The 22,346-nt window shown below is 36.3% G+C and overlaps 1 protein-coding gene across 19 annotated transcripts in view; it reads left to right on the top strand.

The window, feature by feature from the left end:
* TFEC (transcription factor EC) overlaps positions 1–22,346 on the top strand; it is a 221,330-nt gene that overhangs the window by 61,818 nt on the left and 137,166 nt on the right. The window lies entirely within an intron of this gene.

The following is a 22,346-nucleotide window of genomic DNA, read 5'->3' as shown; positions in this document are numbered from 1 at the left end:
TCAAATACTCTGAGGGCACAGATTGTGTCATGTTCAACATTCTCTCGTGGATAGCATGGTGCTAGCGTGTTAGGGCTGCCCCATAAGCATGTGTTGAAAGATGAAAAGACTGTACCGCTGTGGCCTCCAGAGTGTGGAGAGTCTGGTGAAGGTCAGAAATGGCAAGAGAGAAATTGAAGAATGGCTTTCACCTGGCATATCATTTTGCCTCCAAGCCTGGGTGTGTGGATTACCCTATCCTTTTAGGCAAAACATTTCAAATACTAATTGACTAATTGACTAAAATAAAATAGTAGTTGTATGCCACCGTAGTACACTGCCAACGTGTCATTGCTTCATTTATATTGTGTATATATTCTTTAGTTATTATTCTTCTAAATGATATAATACCTTGAAATTTTATAAAAGATATCTTCTACAGAAATTCAGGTCATTTCGGGGGGATATACTCCTCATTCTAGCCTTTCTCAAAGATGCTGAGATGATAGTGTTTTGGGACATAAAATGTCTCCTTATGGGATGAAGTTACTAACCTAGGGCACATATACTGAATGTGTTGCTCATTCTCTGCAACGCTAAACAGAAAATACAGATTAAATCGGCTCAACTCTTTGGTGAAGAACGTTAAATTGTAGGATTTAAACCAAGAGTAGGTTTTCTTCCTGTCTACGTCATACTTTTATTTAATAGATCTCTTTTTTTCCCTCAAGCTTTCTTTCTCAGATTTGCCTTTTTTTCTATATTCAACAACCCATCCCTTGGTCTTGGCCCTTATGACCAAAAGCCCAGATTGTTTTAATGTGTTTCCCGACAGTGCTTCACGTCCCTTGGTAAACTTTCCCACCCCTGTCTTAGCAATCTAATTTGCTGACTGTATTTCTAGAACGTAAGACACTAGCATAAGACACTATAATGGCTCCCTTTTGCTTTTTAAACCGGAACCTCTACGGTCCAGCCCATTGGACATATGTCTGTTTCTGTTCAAGTGTCTCTGGGTGCCCAGTCCAGCTCGCTTCTCTGTTTTCTGCCTCTGTGATGGTCATTTTTGTATCTATGTTCTCTCACTTGGTGATTTCTCCTCTGGTCTCTCCTTTTCCTCCCTTCTTTGTTCCTTGAATTCTTTCGATTTAGTTCAAGCTCCCACTCCTCTATAAACCTGTTTTTGCAAGGCACAAATATGATGTGCGGTGTAACTACCATGGTAGTTCTTCCCAGGATCCCATAGTTTATCCCTAAATTGTTTTCTTATGATTCGGTTGACTTTCCTACCCTTGATCATTAATGAAATGCATTCAGGGCTCCATGGTTTTGACTTTTTTTTGGACGTTACCTCCATTCTCAGCGTACTCCATAAATAATAACAATAAAATACTAAAGGGATGAGAGGTGAGCTTTAATCAAAGAAAGCACGATCAAGAAGTGGCTCTTGAATGAAGGTTTGTTGAAAGGCTGGGGACGGGCTGGGAAGCGGTGAGAAGGGCCCATTGTTCCGACACTGTGCAGGATGGAGTGCTGGGCAGAGAATGGAGGCTGTCAACTCTGGTTATACTTGGCCATTGTTCCTGGGAAGCCCGTGTTAGCTCTGAGTAAGAGATAATTCATCAGAACGCTCTTGTACTTTTTTTCTCTCTTGCTCCGGGGCAGAAACTGCTCCACTTCACAGGCTGAACTTTTTACCTCTTGCCCTGCGAGGCAGGAACACGCTGCCTGAGTGCTTCCATTTTGAGACACCTTGTAGGAATCCTTATTGAATTGCTTTAGAAGAGTAGATTCTCGGCCCTCCAGTGCAGCAATCTGCCACAGCAGCCCCAGAGGGTGTTATGTTTCAGTCAGAGGCAGAAGCCTCCTGTAATATGGGCTCACTGGGCTTTTGGGGGGGTAAAAAGAGCATTTTTTGCAAGCCTAGTTCTAATTGAACATCCCCACGTTGCAATTATTATTGTATTTCAGTCTCGTAGCCTTTGTTACGGAGGTTTTTGTGTGAGTTAGGAGGGGACGCTTTGGGTGACTGTTCAGGCTTTTGCTTTTTTTCTTTAATTTATTAAAGTCCAAATTAAACAAGGCTCCTGCTGCTACCAAAGTTTCCTGAACTATTTTGTTGTAAATGCTATTCACTCTTTGAAAGCAATACAATTAAAAGTTGTGTTAAGAATCCTCCTTTTCAAGGCTCTGAACTTTTTCTCTGAGGATTTTGAACTTGTTTCAGGTCTTTGATTTCTTAAACGCATTTCAGAAGGAAGATATACATGTTCTTTAATTGCTTCTTAAATTGGCAAAGTTATACTCTGTCTCAGACAAAAAAAAAAAACTTTAAATGATTACATTTCTCTGTAGATTAGTAGCTTGTTAATTTTGAGGATGAAATGAATGCAGGAATAAAAATCATTTGACGAGGTATCTCAGGAACTCACTTCAAAAAGAAACAGTAGATGCAGATTCTAACAAGGCCCCATCTGAGATCAGAGCTTCTCTATGACGTACTGGAGACATCTAGTGGACAAAACTCAGAATGGAACACGAAACTGCGCCCAGGTGGGATCCTAACTTTCAGAAAACGTTATGCTTTAAAAAAAAAAATCACATGGTATTTCCCTCCCGTACGAAAATCAGTATATTTTCTCTGAAAATAAAATGTCATATATGTTTTAAATCTGATTTTAACTGTGCTGTTTTGAACTCATTCTACATATAATGGCCCATCTTGCTTGACTTGTTGGATTTTAATTCAATACATCCAGCACGTAGAGGGAGATATATCTCACTATCAACCTTGGAGAGGTAGATTTACATAGAACAAATGGATATTGTATTTGGCTAGTGATGTAATCATGGGAAAACCTGTCTGAATCTCTTCTTTCACAAGTAAGGTGAGGGGTTAAACAAATGTTTGTTTGTTTCTAGCCTGAAAATCTAAAACCCTATTTGTATAGTATTATGTTCGCTTTTTATACTGTTTGACACTTGTGAGAGGGTTTTCACAACTATCATCTAAACCGACTGCTCATAAAAATGTCCTAGTTATTTAGTTCAGAGTTTGTTCAATGATGCTCAGGAAGGTGGGAGACTTGTGACCTGAGGAAAGAATCCAAGTTTCTTGCCATTCATTCTGACATCCTCCTAGTAGATCCCACTGTTGATGCAATTCGAGTACATTTCTTAATGTTTGGGGGAACCCAGCCCAAATGTCAACAGCTAGCACCTACCGGTTAGCATCTACAGTTACCATATCCTTTACATACATCATTTCTAATCAGCTTAGTAACCCTGCAGAAAAATATTACTAAGCTCAATTTAAAGGTGAGAAAGTTAAGAGTCAAACAAATAAAGGCTCAAACTCACCAGAGGGTCTGTGACATGACCTATGTGGATATTCAGGTCTCTGGCTTTATTACACAAAGCTTAAAAGCGTCCCTTGACCAAGCTAGGGAAAGCCCCCCACCCCACCCCAAGAGCTGGTGCTGTGTGTGTTTATTTCCCCTGAGGATTGTGAAGCCTGTGGGTAGGCATTCCCAAAGTCTCAAACTGAACCTCTTAAACCCAGAAACCCAGAAACATAAATACAACTATACATTGAATATCTCAGAAGATCTCTTAAAAATTATTTTAAAAGACAAAACACCTTGGTGAGTCTTTTATCTTGGAGGGAGAAGATCATCAAGACAGTTCATGACAATTGCTGGTCACTATGAATTACATATTTATGAAAAAAATGCTTACGACACAGCAGAGACACAACAGGACATGTAAGTTTTAAGATTAAGTTAGCCAAAGACAAATGTATAAAATAATTCTAAACAGCAAAATTGATTAAATTTGGAGAAATAGTGCCTGGAATTAACAACATACACATTCCAGTTTGCCACTGGCATGGATACCGCAATGAAAAATATTCATTAGGAAGCAATCTGGAATAGAGAGAGGGATCAATTAATTAGGTGTGGTGACTTAAAAACTCACAAAAATTATTCTGATAACATTGATCCGATTAATTTTAGTTGAACAAAATTATTTTTTAAATGTCACTAAAATTAAATGTTGACCATATCATTGGAAACAATACTTTTTTTTAGTATTTCATTTATTTTCATACAAATGTTTAGTTTTATAAACAATTTGAAAAACTATTCGGATGAATCGCATATTTATGTAAAACAGTACTCAAGAATAAATTGATATTTGAAAACCTGAACGTCAATGAGTCAACATTTTAAATAACTTAATATTAATATTCAAACGTCTATTGAGTTTGGAAATATGCTATGATTCATTAATAGTGAAAGGTTTACATTATTATCTTTGATATGTTTAAGAGAAATCCAATGTGTTCAGTAATTACATTTGAAGGAATAAATCTTTCATGATGAAAAAAGAATCCATTTATCAGTATATAATTGTAGATTTTGCCTCCACTAGATCTGTAATCCTAGCAGCATGCTCTATTTACAGCCAAACCGCTGGCTTGATGAACTCTGCTATAATTTATTCAGTTGTTAGCAGTTTTGCATATTTGAGTTTTATGTTACTCAAATTAATATACTTTTTAAGACAATAATTTGAATTATTAAGTTATTTGGACTTGTTTTCATTAATAAAGCTCAAAAATACTGCTGCTGCTAAATTTGCGTCCTTTAACAACATCATTTAATTTGGGTCTCTCCATCCCCGCTTTTTTTTCCTGAGTAAATTAAATGCATGGCTTAACCACAGCTCCCTGCGATGCATACGGTAATTGCAAGATACAGGAATATATGGAGAAACATATAGAAAAGACTGCTGTAACCGAACCAAAGAAAGTGTACGGGTATGCAAAATAAACAAGTCACATACATACTAATGAGCTTTAGGTAAAGCCTTCCTTTATTTACTGTGAGGAACCAATCAGCCTTTGCAGAGAACCCTAAAAACTAATTTTCTAAAGCCATTTTTTTCATGTTAGTTTTAGTGATCGTGCACATTATAGAAAGGCAGTAACTAAATAAATATTATTTTAGTTTAATTGGATTAAAAATTAGAAATGCAAATTCCGCCCCCCCCCCCCCCCCGTGCTATATCTATAAGCCCTCATCTCTGTTTTTATGGTAATACCCTTTTAATGGTTTAAGCCTATGAAGAAAAAACACTGAAGATTTTTAACTAGCCGCTTTGCAGGGGGCAGAAAGGAGCAAAGAAGATTTAGTGGTGAAAAGAGCAAATAAATAGGTGCTCCAAGATTAAAAAGAGGGTAGAAGTGCATGCTGAGCTGTTGAAAGACCTCTCTGTGTTTAAAGAAAAATATTGTTTGGTGCTTTCACCAGTGCATGATCAAAATAAGAGGTACAAATTAGTTCATGGCTGCTGAAGCTACAAAACATCATGCAGAGCGCTGTCTTTGGGAACGTTTTAATGAGGAGAAGAGGTCATCAGACTGTGACATTGCTTTTCAGAATTCTTCAAGAACAACACAGACTTCCTGTTCCAAATGTGGTAGAGAATAAAACAACCTTAGTAGTAATCGTACAACTTTTGAACCGTGTTCCTTGGAAATGCCGTGCAGTGCTCATTTTGTAGCTTTAGTTAGCCATCTCAAAGGAAACGCTTCCATATTTTCCATGTGCCCTTATTTCAAAAGTACAGCGAGACGGTGGAGCTTTAACATGGATTATATTTATAAAATAAAGTTTTATTCAGGCTTCTAAAGAGATTTTAATGTTTTCATTGCTCCAGGTGAAATGGTACACGGTGGCTCTGTTCATTAACATTTAGCATCAGTGCAAAAAATCAAGGATTACCACATACAGCATAAAAGGAGGGCTAGCATGACTTTGAAATTAAATTCACTACAATCTTAGTTTTGCCGCATTTCAAAACGTGATTTTAAAATGTATAAGTTGTTAATGACATTCTAGGTCAAATATTCATAGTCCAATATCAATCCTACAGAGACTGGCATTATTCAAATGTGTAACGTATTTGAACAGAAGCTGAAGAGGTTTTCCCGACGCTTAATAAATAAGACATTTATTTTGGTTTCAAAGACCAGTATTATAATATTGTTTAATACTTCAAGTACGGGTTGGTGCATTTGTGCCACCCCACCATGAGGCTACGACATTCCTTTTGTTTTCCACCAACGTGACCACGTTTGAAAGACATGTACAGATAAAGAAAATATTTATGTCCATCTATTTAATGGAGATATCAAAAATAAGAGACAAAAAAAAAAGGACCGACTAGTTTTTTATATGGTGATGCTCACAATCTTACTGATCTCCAAGTTTTCTCATAATATTTTTTCTTCCCAAATAGGGATTCACAAATAATCACATTTCCTCTTGATGTGTAAGATTAATTGTCAAATGTGTGAAAATAATGTCAGACCTACAGGGAACAGTTTGAACTTGAGTTGAGATGGAAGACAGGCCATTTCTGCACATGGCCATGTTTCTGATTAACTTGTAAGAGGTGATTCAATTTGTGTTCAATTAATTGATTTAGAGGCAGCGGGTTTTTCCTTCCCTCCTCCTTTTTTATCTTATTTTCTTTTTCATTTCAGCATAGAACCGAAGTCAAGCATAGACTCTGCTTTACATATGATAAAGAATAAAACTGTCGTTCTAGCTGATAGGTTTTCAACTATTTCATCGAAGTTTCTTAACTTACATAGATCATTTACCGGACTCAGTCTTTTATAGTAATTTTATTTCTCTTTTTTAATGTATGCAGCCTTTGTTCTTAGATGTTCTTTTTCATAAACTAGACACATTCATGTTGACATCCTTAGCGTGTAGAATTTTCTACAAAGATCTAGGATGGTAGTTATTCTCAGCTTATGCTTTTCCTCTGGTTCTTCTGACCTGCTCGATTTTGGCTTGATTTGTAGGCTTTTTCTGTCAATTAGGACAGAAAAGGGAGCTACACATTAGGAGCTTGTGTCGATCTATTTTTTTCTTTTTTTGGTTGTTTTTTGCATTATTAGCTTTCAAGACCTATTCTCTTTTATATGTACTATGAATCCAATGATATTCTACTTCCCAAACATTGTTTTTAAATCTTAAAGGTGTCTTAGGCATCTAATAAACTGCTGTCCATAAGGTTTTAGTTAGCACTTACTACATACAGTAGCCTAGGTAAAGCCCTGGCAAGTAACACAAGAAAATGAGAAATAAAGAGATGAAAATCCAGGGGCACCTGGGTGGCTCAGTCGGTTAAGCATCTGCCTTCAGCTTGGGAAGCAATCTCAGGGTCCTGAGATCGAGCCTCAGGTCGGGCTCCCTGCTCGGTGGGGAGGCTGTGTCTCCCTCTCCATTTCCCTCTGTGCTCTCTCTGTCACTCACACACACTCTCTCTCAAATAAATGAGTAAAATCTTAAAAAAGAGAGAAATCTAAAATTTTCTCTCAATTTTTTCAAAGTACAGTTCAGGCAGGAAAGAAAAGGATGAATTTGAGAGACATCAAAAAGAGTGGCATGAAAGTCTTTAATTAAAGTATGTTACATTTCCCAGAAAACATTTTTTAGCAAAAACTTTTCTAGTAAAGGAAAGATTTGCTTTTCTGCTTTCTAAATAAGACCTGTTTGCATTTTTTGTTACCAGGAATTTAAAAATAAGGCATTGTGATGTAAACGAAAATTAAATCACTATTAATCACTATATAAATCATCATTGTATAAGTTTTTAAAATCAACAAAAACTTAAAAGGACTGCAAGTCTTTAAAGTTTATGATAGCTGGTATTGCATAAATTTATTTCTCTTTAAAGTACTGTATTAATGACTTAGTCACCCAATTAGGAGAAAGCTATTTTGAGGAAAAATTTAAAAAGTAACTCGGCAAAGCTATAAAATTGGCATTGTCCTGGAAAAAGGACAAATAAGGAGTGAGATAAAAGACAAAAATAAAAGTGATTTAAAATTGGGATATATTAGATCGATTACATTTCTATGTAAATATTCATTATATAAATATTCTCGATAAAATTTGGAGATATTTTGCCATTTTGAGAAAAGAATTCTCACCTTTTTTTGGCTATTAATATTCCATAGTTTGTTTAAGCGTTGACTAAATGTTAGAGTTCTCAGACTATTCCACAACCCCCAGGGCATCTCCAAGACCCTTTCAGGAGGCCTACAATATCAAAATTATTTTGTGATTAATAGTTAGATGTTATTTGCTATTTTCACAGTTTTGATGTTCGTACTGATGGTGCAAAAACGACGGAGAGTAAAACTGCCGGTGCCTTCTCATGACCCAAGGCAGGGGCACCAAACTGCCAGTAGTACCGACTGTGTTCTCTCCTGCCATGAACTCAGAGGAAAAAAAGGCCACTTTTACTTGAAAATGTCCTTTATCAGGCAATAAATATTAACTTGTTACATTTTGACCCTTAAGCACATTCAGTTTTTCAAAAGCTGTACTTAAAATTGCTATATTCTGATTAGCTCCTGAATATAGAGCTTTGATCTTTCTTGCATTTGTATATTTATTCAGCATGTACCTACCTAAATGGCCATGTGCTTCATCTGGAGCACAACCAAAGAGCAGCATTTGTTCAAATCCTTAAGAAAACATTGAGAGATGGTATTTTTAAACAATGTTGTGTACAAAATACAGCTTATGGTCGATGGAAGGGATTTCCATGAGGAATTTTGATTATGTACAGTTTTTGGACCCATAGGTCAACTGTAGGCACTAACTTTTAAAAACAACGTCTCACCACCTGGTGTGCATGTCGAGATAGAACACCACCTAGATCTAGAGGGAACAGCACTACTTTCAAAAAAAAAAAAAAAAAAAGGCAATCATTCCCATCTTTCAATCAAACACTCTCTACTTTGGAGCATAAACTGGAATATAATAACCTGATATGATTACAAACAATAATTAAGTACCTGGAATCTACCATTTATTTCTATGTAAAGAAATTCGGAAGCCACTTTACATTCAATATGTGTTAGCATCTCAAGGGTAGTAAATACTGTAAATCATCATTTGCAGTGGGTCTTTCTAGATCAGAGGCTCCTCTTAATTTTTACCATTGCTTAGCAGACTATGGGTAATGAAATGATACAAAAGGTAGAGGAAGCAAGATATTTAAGGAAACAGTTTTTTAAGCACCCTCATGTTCTCTAGAAAAATATGCTTAAATATAAAAAAAGTAAACATTGTTAATTCAAATCTTTCCTTTTTTCCCTTTTTATTTTTGAAGACCCTTTCTATGAGGCAATATTTTGTCTGCAATTAGTAAAGATAATATAAAACAATATGGTTACACTTGTTTTTGTAATAAGATGTAAATTTACTAGGCTGGTAAATGAAGAATTTAGTCTAGATATGTATTTGCTTTTTTAAAGATTTTATTCATTTATTTGGGAGACAGAGAGAGAGAGAGAGAGAGAGAGCGAGCAAGTGCACACACATAGAGGGAAAAGCAGACTCCCCGCTGGGCAAGGAGCCCAATGCAGGGCTCAATCCCAGGACTCCAAGGTCATGACCTGAGCTGAAGGTGGATACTTCATGGACTGAGCCACCCAGGCGTCCCTAGATATATATTTTCATGTTATCTCTGTGACCACAGTAAAGATCTATGCTCTGGATGACAATATCATTAATTAATTATAACTGATTAGCAGGCCAGTCTTGATTAATGGGTTCATATTACCCCAGAAGGAAGTCCATCCTGGCTCATCTTTGTGCCTTGTTTTTCCTTTTATCCTGTCCAAGATATTTATTAATTATTTATATAAGGATGCAGATGACTTATTGAGGCATATTGACCCAATTTCAGATGGTATAAAAGCATGACCGTATCTGTTTATAGTCTATATTGCATATTTAATAAATAAGCCTACTTATAAATAAACTTATTTTAAAAATATGCTGCGGGATGCTTGGGTGGCTCAGTGGTTGGGTGCCTGCTTTCGGCTCAGGTCATGATCCCGGGATCGGGGATCGAGTCCCGCATCGGCCTCCCTCTGAGGAGCCTGCTTCTCCCTCTGCCTATGTCCCTCTCTCTCTCTCAGTCTGTGTCTCTCATGAATAAATAAATCAATCTTTAAAAAAAATATGCTGCGCATAAGCCATACCATAAATGAGATTGTGGCTCTTAATTTCCTGGGTATAATTTTTTAATTAATGCACATTAATATAAATTCTATTAATGTAAAAGGAAAATTCAACCATATAATCATGTCATATAGTTAAATTAGTGTTTATACTGTATTTTGGGAAATATTAATTTAGGCAAAGTCTTGCCAGAAGGAAAGAAAATGAAACGACATCTTTGAGAAATAAGGAAAAACAGCAGAACTGGAGGTTAGCTCTCAATGAACAGTTCTACAAAAGTTTAACCTGATGTGTCTGTGGTTTATAGGTGGAGCTATTAATTGGTTGGAAATATGGCCTAAATGGAGTCATAGTTATCACTCTATGAAAATGATAAATTGCATATGTTACTTCATTTGATATTCACAACAAACCTCAGTTACCATTCTCATTTTATAAATATTCACTGATTTATGCAACTAATATTTATTATGTGCCTGCCTCTGCTAATAGCTATTTTAAGTAGTGGGATGTAACAATGAACAAAACACGAAGAAATCCCTGCCTTCAAGAAACTTCTATTCTGGATGTGAAAAAAAGAAAAGAAAGAAAGAAAGAAATTTAAAGACAGATTAACCTAAGCTAGTAAGTGGTAGAGTCCAAACTTCAATCCAGGTTGCTATTATTTTTAAATCTCAAGTCTTTGATCTTTTCTAAGTAGAACTCAGTATAAATCAACCATGTGATGTTGCAGAGGAGAGAAAAAGGGGGGGGGGCAAGAAAAAGAGAGGAAAGAGGGAGAGAGAGTAATAACAAAATACTAATAGCAGTTAGACTAATAGACATGGTACACAGAATGAGAAAGAGGTACATTTCCACCACAATTAGACTGGTCATTTTATGTCTGGGGTATTATATTCTGTTTCTGGCACTTCAATAATTCTTATGGAGGGTGATATTTCAGAAGATATCTAATTATAATCTGTGCTTTATGAGGAACTGAGAAAACTCTGCATGAAGAAATGAAGACTTAGAGAAGACTTGGTGATTGTTTTATGATTATGAAGAATTGTGAAGTGACAGACACTTGATTCTTCTGAGAGCTGTGTGAGACTAGATAAGGTTGCCCAACCAATCCTGACAGTTTCAAGTGCTTTGGGGAAAATTTTTATTGTATGAAATATGAGATGGACAACAAAGATCCTAACATATAGAATATTAGACTGATAACAGAAATTTATGATTGCATTCTGGGATTCAAATGTCTTTTTCCTTCTGCATGATTTTCCATTCCTGTCTTCTAAATTAGGGGAGGGAGTTTTCTGTAAATTAACATATAGACTAGACTATACACACTTTTCATAGCAAAGTTCTTTATAATCCTTCTATTTGCTTCTGTCTTGTAAAAGTTTGATAAAAGCTCAGAACAGTTACCTGGAAATTTACATATCTTTTAAACTCAGATTTGTAAATGAGCAGAAAGGAGTTTGCCAAACAAATGTGTGTGTGTGTGTGTGTGTGTGTGTGTTCTTGCATTTCTGGTGGCAGAAGTATGATAATATAGATATGAATTCAGACAAATATATTGAATCATTAACATTATAATGTGAGGGCAATGAGAGTACTTGGTGTTGAAGGTAGCAGGGAACCACCATCAAAGAGGAAAAAGTGCATCAGGAAAAGACATCTGGGGGAATTGCAGTAGCCTCTGCTTCTTCCCAATTTGGCTGAGAAATAGCTTTAGAAAGTATTAAAATGTAAGAATATTATGAACCAGAAAGGTAACAAGAGAAACACCATATAAAAAGATTAGTGTTCTATATCTTGTTCTTTTACCACTTTGTTGGTGAGTATTAGAAATTAATTATATAACTCTTAATACACAGGTGATATTGAATATTCTCTGTATGCTTATTGAAATATGTTGTGCCAATGTAAATCAATATATGAGAAAGAAAATACAAATAGGTGTTTCCCTTGTATCTCTCAGTAACAATTCTTCCTCTACATTATACATCCTATTAGTGTACAGCTTATCTATGTTGCCCTCTTTGGCCCAGTCACACTCACACACTGCTGCTGTATTACTCTTAACTACTTGCCTTTAAATAACACTTTGTCAAGTTACTTGTGTGTGTGTGTGTGTGTGTGTGTGTGTGTGTTTTACCAATCTGAATATTTGTATAGTCTTTGAGTTTATAAGGCTTTTCTTTTTTTTTAAAGATAGATTTATTTATTTATTTATTTATTTATTTATTTATTTATTTATTTATTTTTGATAGAGAGAGAGAGAGAGAGGCAGAGACACAGGAGGAGGGAGAAGCAGGGTCCATGCCGGGAGGCCAACGCGGGACTTGATCCCAGGACTCCAGGATCATGCCCTGGGTCAAAGGAAGGTGCTAAGCCACTGAGACACCCAGGGATCCCTATAAGGCTTTTCTAAATTTAAAACCAAAGCCAGCAACCACCTAACCCCCAAAGACCAATAGATGAACTACTAAAAAAAGAAGTAAGCCAAAGGATGTATAGCTTCTCTAAAGCACAAACTAAATGTGCTCTGAAGTAAAATTCAAAACAGTCAATAAAACTGAATTTGTGAGCATACTAGTGTGAAGTTATACTCCCTATATCTAGGGAGATAAACCAAGTTAAATTCATATCAAACAGAACATCATATATGAAGCAGAAATATTTGTTAATTTGCTAGTAGAGAGAAAAGAATGATTATCTTAAAAGGGGTGAGAATTAGATAATTGAAGTGTTCTCATCAACAACAACAGAGGCCCGCAGATAATGGAGTAGTGAAGGGAAATAATTACAACCTAAAATTTTATACCTAGCTAAACTATTACTCTAAGGTCAGGGTAAAAAATAAATCTATTTTTAGAAATACAATTATTTTTAAAAAACTTATTCATCAAGAGTAAAACTGGTGCCATTACATGAAACAATGAACAAGAAATAATAAATGTCAATAGATCTATTTATTGGCTGTATGAAACAACTAATTTTATTATTTTTTAATTTATTTTAAAGACAGAAAGAGAGAAAAGGAGTGAGCAACGGGGAGGAAGGGAAGGGAGAAGGAGAGAGAGTCTCAAGTGGACTTTGTGCTAAGCATAGAGCCTGATGTGGAGTTTCATCTCACGACCCTAAGATCGAGACCTGAGCTGAAACCAAGAGTCTGTTGCTCAACCAACTATGCCACCCAGGCACCCCTCTAATTTTTATTTTTATAAATCAAAGCTAAACTAAAACTGTAGGCCAGTACTACTCAAAGTATGGTCATCAGAATGGCGCTCATGCATGAATTACTTGTTATTGATCTGCAGTAAATACAAGAATTGAGAGTAATTGATTAAAATTTTTTTAAACATTTGTGCCTCAACATTATTGATTGGGAAGATTACTCTCACCTACTAAAAGCAGAGATTATTACATTGGATTAAAAAACCAGAGATGAACCATTTTCAAGAGCTCCATCTAAAATAAAACCTCTCAAAAAAGTTGATATTAAAACAAAGAACAATAAGCCAGGAACCTAACATAAAAAATCTGATAGCAATATTTAAAACAGATAAAACTTTCCATCTGAACTGTTCCAAACTCCTAATATTACTACTTCTCTACACAGAAACACTCCTCCTTCCCCTCTGTCTCAAGAATTCTCCTTTCAGGAGTTCTCTGTTCTCTTGCTCCATTCTGGACTAGTTGCTGTGTAGACCCAGGACATAGTGATCCTTTGGGTGTCCTTGGTCTTCTCCTCTGTTGGAGTCCCAGTTTTTAGTTTTTTGATTTCCATTTCCTTTCTGTTTTTGTTTATAGTCACAATTGACATACATTATTCAGTAGTGGATCAAATGAATATGCAAGGGAAATGAAATTTCAAGATTTCTCATATTTGTGAGATTTTTTTCCCCACCCTCACATCTACCTAATAATTAAGCTGGTAAAGAATTCTAAACCAAAAGTCATTTTCCCTCAAATTTTGAAGGCTTATCTCCATTGTGTTCTAGCTTCCCAGGTTACTAGTATCAATTCCACCTCAAGTTCTGATCTTACGTTCCTTTTTCACTAAAATTTCTTGATAGTGTGATTTTTGTCATTCCTTAGGCTAGTTACTTGATGACCTTCTCAATCTGGAAATTAATTTCCAAATCCGGAAATTAATCTAGGAAACTTCATTTATTAATTATTTGATCATTTCATTCCCCTCTCCTTTTTTTGTCTTTATGAATCTCTTAGTTGTTCACTTAATTACTTATTTCCTATTTTTGTCCTCTCTATTTCAATCACATTTTTGTTTCTGCATCTTAGGATGGTCTCTAATGTTTATTTCGTTAGTCAAAATTGATTTTTTTTCATTTTTTAGTGCATCCCAATTTCTAATTCATAAGATACATCCTTTTGTCATTCTGGGGCTATATACTTTAAGCTTCTTTTTTTTTTTTTTCTCTCATTGTCTTGTTTTCTGTAAGTTTCCTATAACAGTCTTTTGGGGGAGTTTTTTTGTACCGCTTGGTTTAATTTCTGTAATGTGTAAATCTCTCACCTTCCAACATCTTGCAATAGTGCTAAAGGTAGGGTGAGGACACGGACAGCTAACTGCTCCTAGCCAAAAAACTGTGATATCAAACTGGTTTCCCTTGTTGCCATCTGTACAAGCTCTGAGATTTCGGTTTATTCACTTCTTATACAATCATTCTAGATGGTTTCCAAATCTACACCTTTAGCTCTAATCTCAATTGTCCTATATTATAATTCCCAAATGGATATTTCCTCTTGGAAGGCACTTCAAGCTGAAAAATATGTCTTGATGAAGTAGTCAACTCTATAAAGACCAGTCTTACTTCTCTTTTATTCTTAGTTTCTTTACATGGCATCATCTTTGAGTTCATTCTTTCAGTGACCCTTCATATTTCATCGATTCAACCAAATCTCCATCAATTTTGTCTCTGTAGGATCTCTTGAAATTACCTTTTCCATTTTGTCCCGATCACTATGATACATACCACCACCTTTACTTTTTCCTTAAAGTAGAGTAATATAGCTTCTAAATGGATTCCCCAATGCTTCCACATTCAAGGCCATTACATGAATTGTCATCTGGTTACTTGCCCCAAAGCATAATGGTGAGTGTATCACTGAGCTGCTCAAAATTTCAATGACTTCTTGTTTGCTAGAGAAGCCAAATTCCTCAGCCAAGACTTGAATGACTTCCATATTCTAGTTCCAATCTAGCTTTCCCATTTCCTTCCTCACTGTTTCATGTCACATTTTCTATATTTCCCAGTGACAGAAATTAATGTTCTTATAGCTATCCTAGATTTACCAGCTCTGTGCCTTTGCACATGATAAAACCTCTGCCTGAAATACTTGAATATCCCTCAACCCTGCATATTTGAACTATACATATACATCAAGACAAATCACTGTCTATCTCTTCTATCAAGTAATCTCTTATCCCCATTTTACTGTACCTGCCATACATTTCTTATTAGACGTACTGCTCCTGAGAGTCAATTGAGTAGCTGTTTTATTTTTTACTCCCCAAATGCCTAGTATTGCATCTTGCCACCTGTGGACCTTTAATATTTGTTGAGGAGTGAAAATATAGACTTTATGCACAATATGTGGTATACATACTTAAAACCTATCATGAAATTATTTACTATTTATTGAATATATGTTGGCCTTCTTATTCCAGGAAGACCCTTGAGGACAGGTTCTCTGGCATTTTATTCTGTTTCCCTCTACAGTATCTTGCATGATGCCTTGCATATGTATTCCTCTTTTGTGGTAAAACAGCAATATATACAGCATACAAGTAATTGTCCTTCTGTGATATCTTTGAAATGTCAGTTTGAGGAATTGGGGGGAAATTTACATAGGAGAAGCATTTTTTTTTTCTCTCCTCAAGATAGAATCAGCTGCTACCCCTTAAAATAGTCTAATATTTTACTGGAGGCCTAGTTATAAAACTACTTGCAGTTGCACTAGAAATAGAATTCTGGTGTCACTTAATGAGATTTTTCAAGTTCACATTACTTATTCTGCAGACTTCTTCATTTGAGTAGATTGTTTAATATTTTATTTGTTTTATTATTCACATTTTGGGGGTAAAATATTTCTGTTCACATTCGAAGTTGGTTGAATTGTCTGCCAGAGTTGGAGTGCAGAGAACTTTCTCTTGGTCCTGTCATTTCCAAGTGTGCCACTCCTCCTGTGTCTGTAATTCTCATCCTTGGAGCAGGTTTTCTGCTGCTGTCCGAGAAGTGAAACCTTGTCTTACTCTAGAATGCAAGTGAACATTTCCTTACCTGCTTAACAAACTTGCTTTTCCTCCTGTGTTTCCCTGCTTTGCATCTGTGAAGGGAGCTGCTCTCACTGCCTGCACCCAGAGCAACTATATTCCACGGCAAACTTCTGATTAAATTGTATATTTTGAAATGTATTTAAATGTATCCTCGTGTTTTGGGGGGTACTTTTCTATGTAATATGTCACTACTATTTTACATGACAAAGGTGGATAGAATTAGTTTTTTTCCATGCATAGAATATAACTCCAGCGATCTCACCCCATTCTGCATTCCCCCATCTCCCCTTGTCCCCCACCACCAGACCACCATCCCTTTCTAGGTCAGCCATTTACATTTTTGCACTCTCATATTATGCTGAGGTTTGTGGAAGGCATATCGAAGCCATGAGACTTCCTTTGCAGGCATAACACACGTAAAACAATTAGAAAACAAAATAGTAAACTCCGTGGCAATAACCATGAATGTAAGAAAGTAGAGAAAAAAAAGAAGGGAGCTTGGCAGAAACAGTAGGGGAAAACTGAGAGAAAGGTGGACTTGGAATTGGCCCAGAGGACTGAAAGGTGGGTAAAAGGGTGGTTGTGTTTGAGATCTGGGAGTGGTGAAGCAGCACTGAGGAAAACAGCCTAATGCACAGGCAATATGTGTGCTAAGTAGAGTGTGGGGTTATGCAGGTGAGACCAGGCTTGTTAAAGATCACAACGGGGTCCACCTAAGCATTCGAGCTTTGAATAGGGAAGTGGGATGACAAAAATGACATTTAAAGGAATTGGCTTCAGTCAAGATGCAGAGGGGCTTAGGGCCTGTAATGAAAGGGGAGCAACTCAAAATGTGACAAAGTAGACGGTTCATTGTGCAGATTAAAATAATGGTAACTGTAAATAAAATGCCTTAGGGACAATTTAGAATTATAAACCAGGAGGAATGAAGGCCCAACCCCACTCAACAGATTTGAATTTCACTGCACTTTGTTCAAGTGCAATTATCCTGCTGGGGCCACTAGGTGGTGATCTTTGTTAGTCGGTAACGTGATTCTTGAAAGAGTTCAGCGGTTGCAAGAAAATCCCTGTTTTTGTTTCGTACAGTTCCTGATCTTTGGCATTCACACCAATGGCTATACATCCATAAATGTTTTTCCTTCTCCTTTACTCTTTTTTGGTCTGTCAGGTAAGAGAAGGGAAGGAAGGAACATGGGAAGGAAGTACATTTTAGGTCTCAGTCCTCACGCTTGTTTGGTTTTAACACTGTTCCTGGCATTTCCCAATCCTGGTCACCGCCCTGTGGAAGGGTGGAGCAGGAAAAGGCACCATGAATCTTGACCTTCTTGGTATCCTCTGCCAGGGGTTGTCTAGGGAAAACCCAGTGTCGGCTATGGTGCGGTGAATGGGGCGAGGTGGATAGGTGGCCTGCCTGAGGGACCCTTCCCATTCCATCACCCTGTTTTACTGGGCCCCCACCCTCATTATGTTTTCTCTCCCTGGAACCTCATCTTCTGCCCCTACAGAGGCCCCACCATGATGGAGTTTATAAGCTACACCACAGGGTACTTATTCCAAGCTGAAGAAAGCCCGCTACCTGGCAGGTGGAAAGGGAGGCAATTTGTCAGAGGGCCTGGCACTGCCAATGCTTGTTGAATGAGTGATCAAAAGATGAATGAATGAATGAGCATCTGGAATACAGTGGAGGGACGGGCTGGTCTCAGAATGCTGAATGAATTTTCCATGGAAATCGCTGTATATGTGTGTTGTGTTCTTTAGTACGGTTGGTGGGTATTCCGGATGACCTGGTGCCTTGGACCCTGCGGACATAGAGCGCAGCCACCATGGTTGACATTGTTCTGTGGGGAAATGCTTTGTGAGTTTCAAACATTTAACTTACTAATGAACTTTTGTTAACCTGTGACTTTATAAGAAGTTCTTATTAAATTAAATAATAGCACAGTTCATAAAAGTCACTTTTGAAGTGCTTAGTCACAGCAACATGTAATTAACAGCAAAGGCGTAAAGTGCAAACACTTTTTTTAACGCCGAGTTTCCTGATGATCTTTAATAAACCCTTGTAATTGTAACAACAATTACAACTTCAGTGGCTTCGGTGTGTCTGAAGGCTCCTCCTAAATTTATTTCCAGCGTTTCCCTGTAGAGAAGAAATTCTGGGCACCTACCTATAGCTGTACATCTGTTACCTGTTCTGAAAATGAGGTTGTCAATTTTATCTTTAGTGGAAGAAAGGAAGGTTATTTTCTTTCCTCCCAATAGCTAAATTTTAATGAATTTTTTATTTCACTGATTTAGTCTTGACTGCTTTTTCCTTTCCATTTGACCTTTTGGGCCAATCAGGGCTTTTAACCAAGAATCAAAGAAATCTGGGTCCTGGCTTAGGCAAATCCCAGATTCATTTCTTATACCTTATTTCCCTGCCTTATCTCTGTCTGACAGAGATAATCACCACCTGACATTAATAATTTAGAACTCTGACCCAGAAATAGTGAGCCTGTAACACAAAATGTATTGATAGCAAGTCGAGAATGGTGCTATATGTAAAATGATCATTTACTCTTTATTTACTTTTTGAGGTGAAATTCATATAACATAAAATTCACCATTTTAGCCACTTTGAAGTGTACAGTTTAGCGACTTCTGGTGCATTCACCATAATATGCAACCATTACCACTACTAATTCCAGAACATTTTCATCACCCTAAAAATAAACCGTTACCCATTAGGCAGGCATCGCCCATTCCTCCCTTCCTCTAGCCCCTGACCACTACTAATCCACTTTTTCTCTGTAGGGATTAGCCTATTCTGGACATTTCACATAAATGGAATTAGGCAGTATGTGGCTTTTTTTTTGTGTCTGGCTTCTTTTAATTAACATACTTTCCAGGTTCATCTATGTCATTCCTTTGTACAGCCAAATAGTATTCCATCGTATGTATGCAAAACATTTATTTATCCATTTGGGCTGCTTCCACTTAATTGGCCATAATGAGCAATGCTGCTATTAATATTCATGTCCAGATTTTTGTTTGAATGCCTGTTTTCAGTTCTCTTGAGTACACACCTAGGAGTGGAATGACTGGCTCATATGGTAATTATATGTTTAACTTTTTTTAGGAACATACTTTTATTTTTATATATGCCAATACTGGTTATTCTTCAGAAGATTATTGGATAGGACTTATTATTGCAACCACAGATACTATTTACACATGATGTCTTGGACTGTGATATTAATCTATTAGTCTACTAATTCTTGTTTTTGTATTCAACAGTAAAACTTAAAAGACAGGGTAACTCTGACAGTTAAGGAAATAGGGAAATGGTATGTCTTCAATCAAAATCAGTGAAGCACTCCTCTTCCCATCCTGTGCTTTCATTCAGTAAACACTCACTGTGTTCCAACTGTACACCAAGGATGCATTTAGGAACTTGGGATACAGACAAAAAGACAAAAAGATTTTACCCTCATAGAACAGGGATGTAAGAATATAAGAAGGTAGAGAGTATTTTAGGTGTGGTTAAGAGCCAGGAAGACAATTATGTGCGGAATTGGTATGAAATTTCTATCAGACTATAAAATCAGTGCTTCTCAAATTGTAGTGTGCTTGAGAATACCTTGGGATATTGTTGAACTACAGGTTTGAATTCAGTGGATCTTGGGTGAACCGTGAAAGTCTGTCTTTTCAACATATTCCCAGGTGATGCCCATGATGCTTTGGGTTAGGCAGAAAAGGCCTTACTGTTTAATGATTTTTTAGCAGGGACATGAATATGGAGTATGTATCAAGAGCCAGCCTAGTCAAAATGAGAGAGAAGGAAATTCTGGGGAGAGGAAACAGCTTTTGCAAAGGCTCCATGGACGGAGTAGGCTTGGCATGTCTGAGGGAAAGTGCTGTAGAGTAGCAATCCCTCCCTGACACGTAGTTGGTTAGACAAACAGAACAAGCCAGAACTCCTTGACCCCCCATTATACCAGTTACAGCCTATTCCCCAACAACAAATGAATGAATTCCTTCTTAGATCTCAGGGCACCTTTGAATCAGCTTCCTTTATCTTCAACGTATTTTTGCAAAAATATCTTCTCGCACACTACATACTGCAGTTCTAGTATCTTTCTAACCTTTGATTTTTTTCTTTTTCTTTTTTGTACCTTGCCCTTTTCACTTAAGATTGTAAGCATGTCCAATGAAATTAACTATTCTGAAACACGATTTTATATGGATATATCAAGGTATATTTAGAAGTTCCTGGAGTTTTGTAGTTCTTTGTTGTTTTAATTCTTTTTGGGGGGGACTATTATAAACAAAACTATGACAAATATTATTTTCTATAAATCTAACAGTACATCTCCAATTAGTTTCTTAAATAAATTTTTAAAAATGTAATATCTAGACTTTTGATAAACAAAGCTTAATTGCCCTCCAGAAAAAAATGTTCTATTTGTACTGTCAGCAAATAGTCCTTATTTCACCCACCTTTCCCCCATATTAACTGATAGAATAATCCTTTTTTTTCCTTTTTATTGAGACACAATTTACATACCATAAAATTCATTCTCTTAGAGTGTACAATTCAGTGGTTTTATAAATGTTGTATTCATGTTTGTGCATGTAATTTTATTTTTCTATATTAAAGATTTATTTATTTATTTGAAGGAGAGGGAAAGAGTGCAAGTGCATGAGCAAGGTGGGGAGGGGCAGAGGGAGAGGGAGAGAATCTCAAGCAGACTCCAGGCTGAGCCCAAAGCCCAACACAAGACCCTGAGATCATGACCTGAGCTGAAATCAAGAGTCAAGTGCTTAACTGAGTGAGCCACCCAGGTGTCTCTTGTGCATGTAATTTTAAAATTTTGTTAAATTTATTATGTTTAAAGTCTTGTTATTTACAATTGTTTTTTGGTGTTTCTCTTAGGTTTTCTATCTGGTTATTTGGATCATTACAAATAATAATCATATATTATTTCTTTTAGTTTTAACTCCCTTCTCTCTCCTGACCTATTTTGTTGGCTGGATCCACACTTTTCTCAATTATTGATAAGATTATTTTGCTCTATAACATAGGAGTTTGGAAAGTCAAACTGATCTGGATTTAGTATCCCACTTATTAAATGTGTAGTGTGGGGCAAATTACTTGTGATTGTTGAGTTTCATTTTCTCCGTTTGGTAACAATAAGGAGCATTCATAAATAGACTTTATTAAAAATGTTGAAGGAGATAACAGATATAAAGTGCTTAACCAAGTGTTTTGTATATGGCAATATTGATTCCTTTTTCATGACTATCTAAAGATCAATGCTGCCCAGGAAATAAAACCATGTGACAATGATACACAAAAGAAGAGTTGTGCTACTATTAAATTATGTTCATATAAATATAGTTGTTGTTGAATAATATCTTCTAGACACCCTTAAACCAGACTATCTCCACCTTTTTCTATATATAATTATTTTATTTTATTTATTTTTTAATTTTATTAGGCTGTTTACCAAAACCAGGATCCCATTTATGCCAGCTCAGAAACATAGCTGTTTATAGCATTAAAAATCTCCAGAGAATTTGCATTCTCCCTTGGATAACAGAAGTGTCTCATAGCCCTTACAGCCATAAATTCTTAATCCCCAAATTAGATACTTCCTACTGTACTTTTGGACTTTTCTCTTCAGTATAGTAATCTTTCATAACATTCAGCTATTGAGTTTGTTTTTGTTATAGAAAGATGTTAGACTATACTAGTCATGTCTAAATCCTTTAAATATACCTCATTTATTACTTTCAAAAATAATAGGATAGCCCTGAACAATTGTATACAGGTGCAGGATTCATCTAGGGGGTAAAAGAGGCACCAAAATGCCTTAAAGTTAATTTCCCCATTAGGAAAAGACTCTGGCAGGCAGTCAATTGATCAAAAGAAACTGTTTAAACTTGTAATGCAGACACAATCAGCTGTTATTTTTAATATATAATTGAGCAGAAACATTTTAGTGAAGAGCTTAATAATAACTCTGAAT

Source organism: Canis lupus, chromosome 14, assembly GCF_003254725.2.
Source record: "Canis lupus dingo isolate Sandy chromosome 14, ASM325472v2, whole genome shotgun sequence".
Classification (NCBI taxonomy): domain Eukaryota; kingdom Metazoa; phylum Chordata; class Mammalia; order Carnivora; family Canidae; genus Canis; species Canis lupus.
The sequence above is the reverse complement of the archived record's forward strand: the minus strand, read 5'-3'. Positions and strand labels throughout refer to the sequence as shown.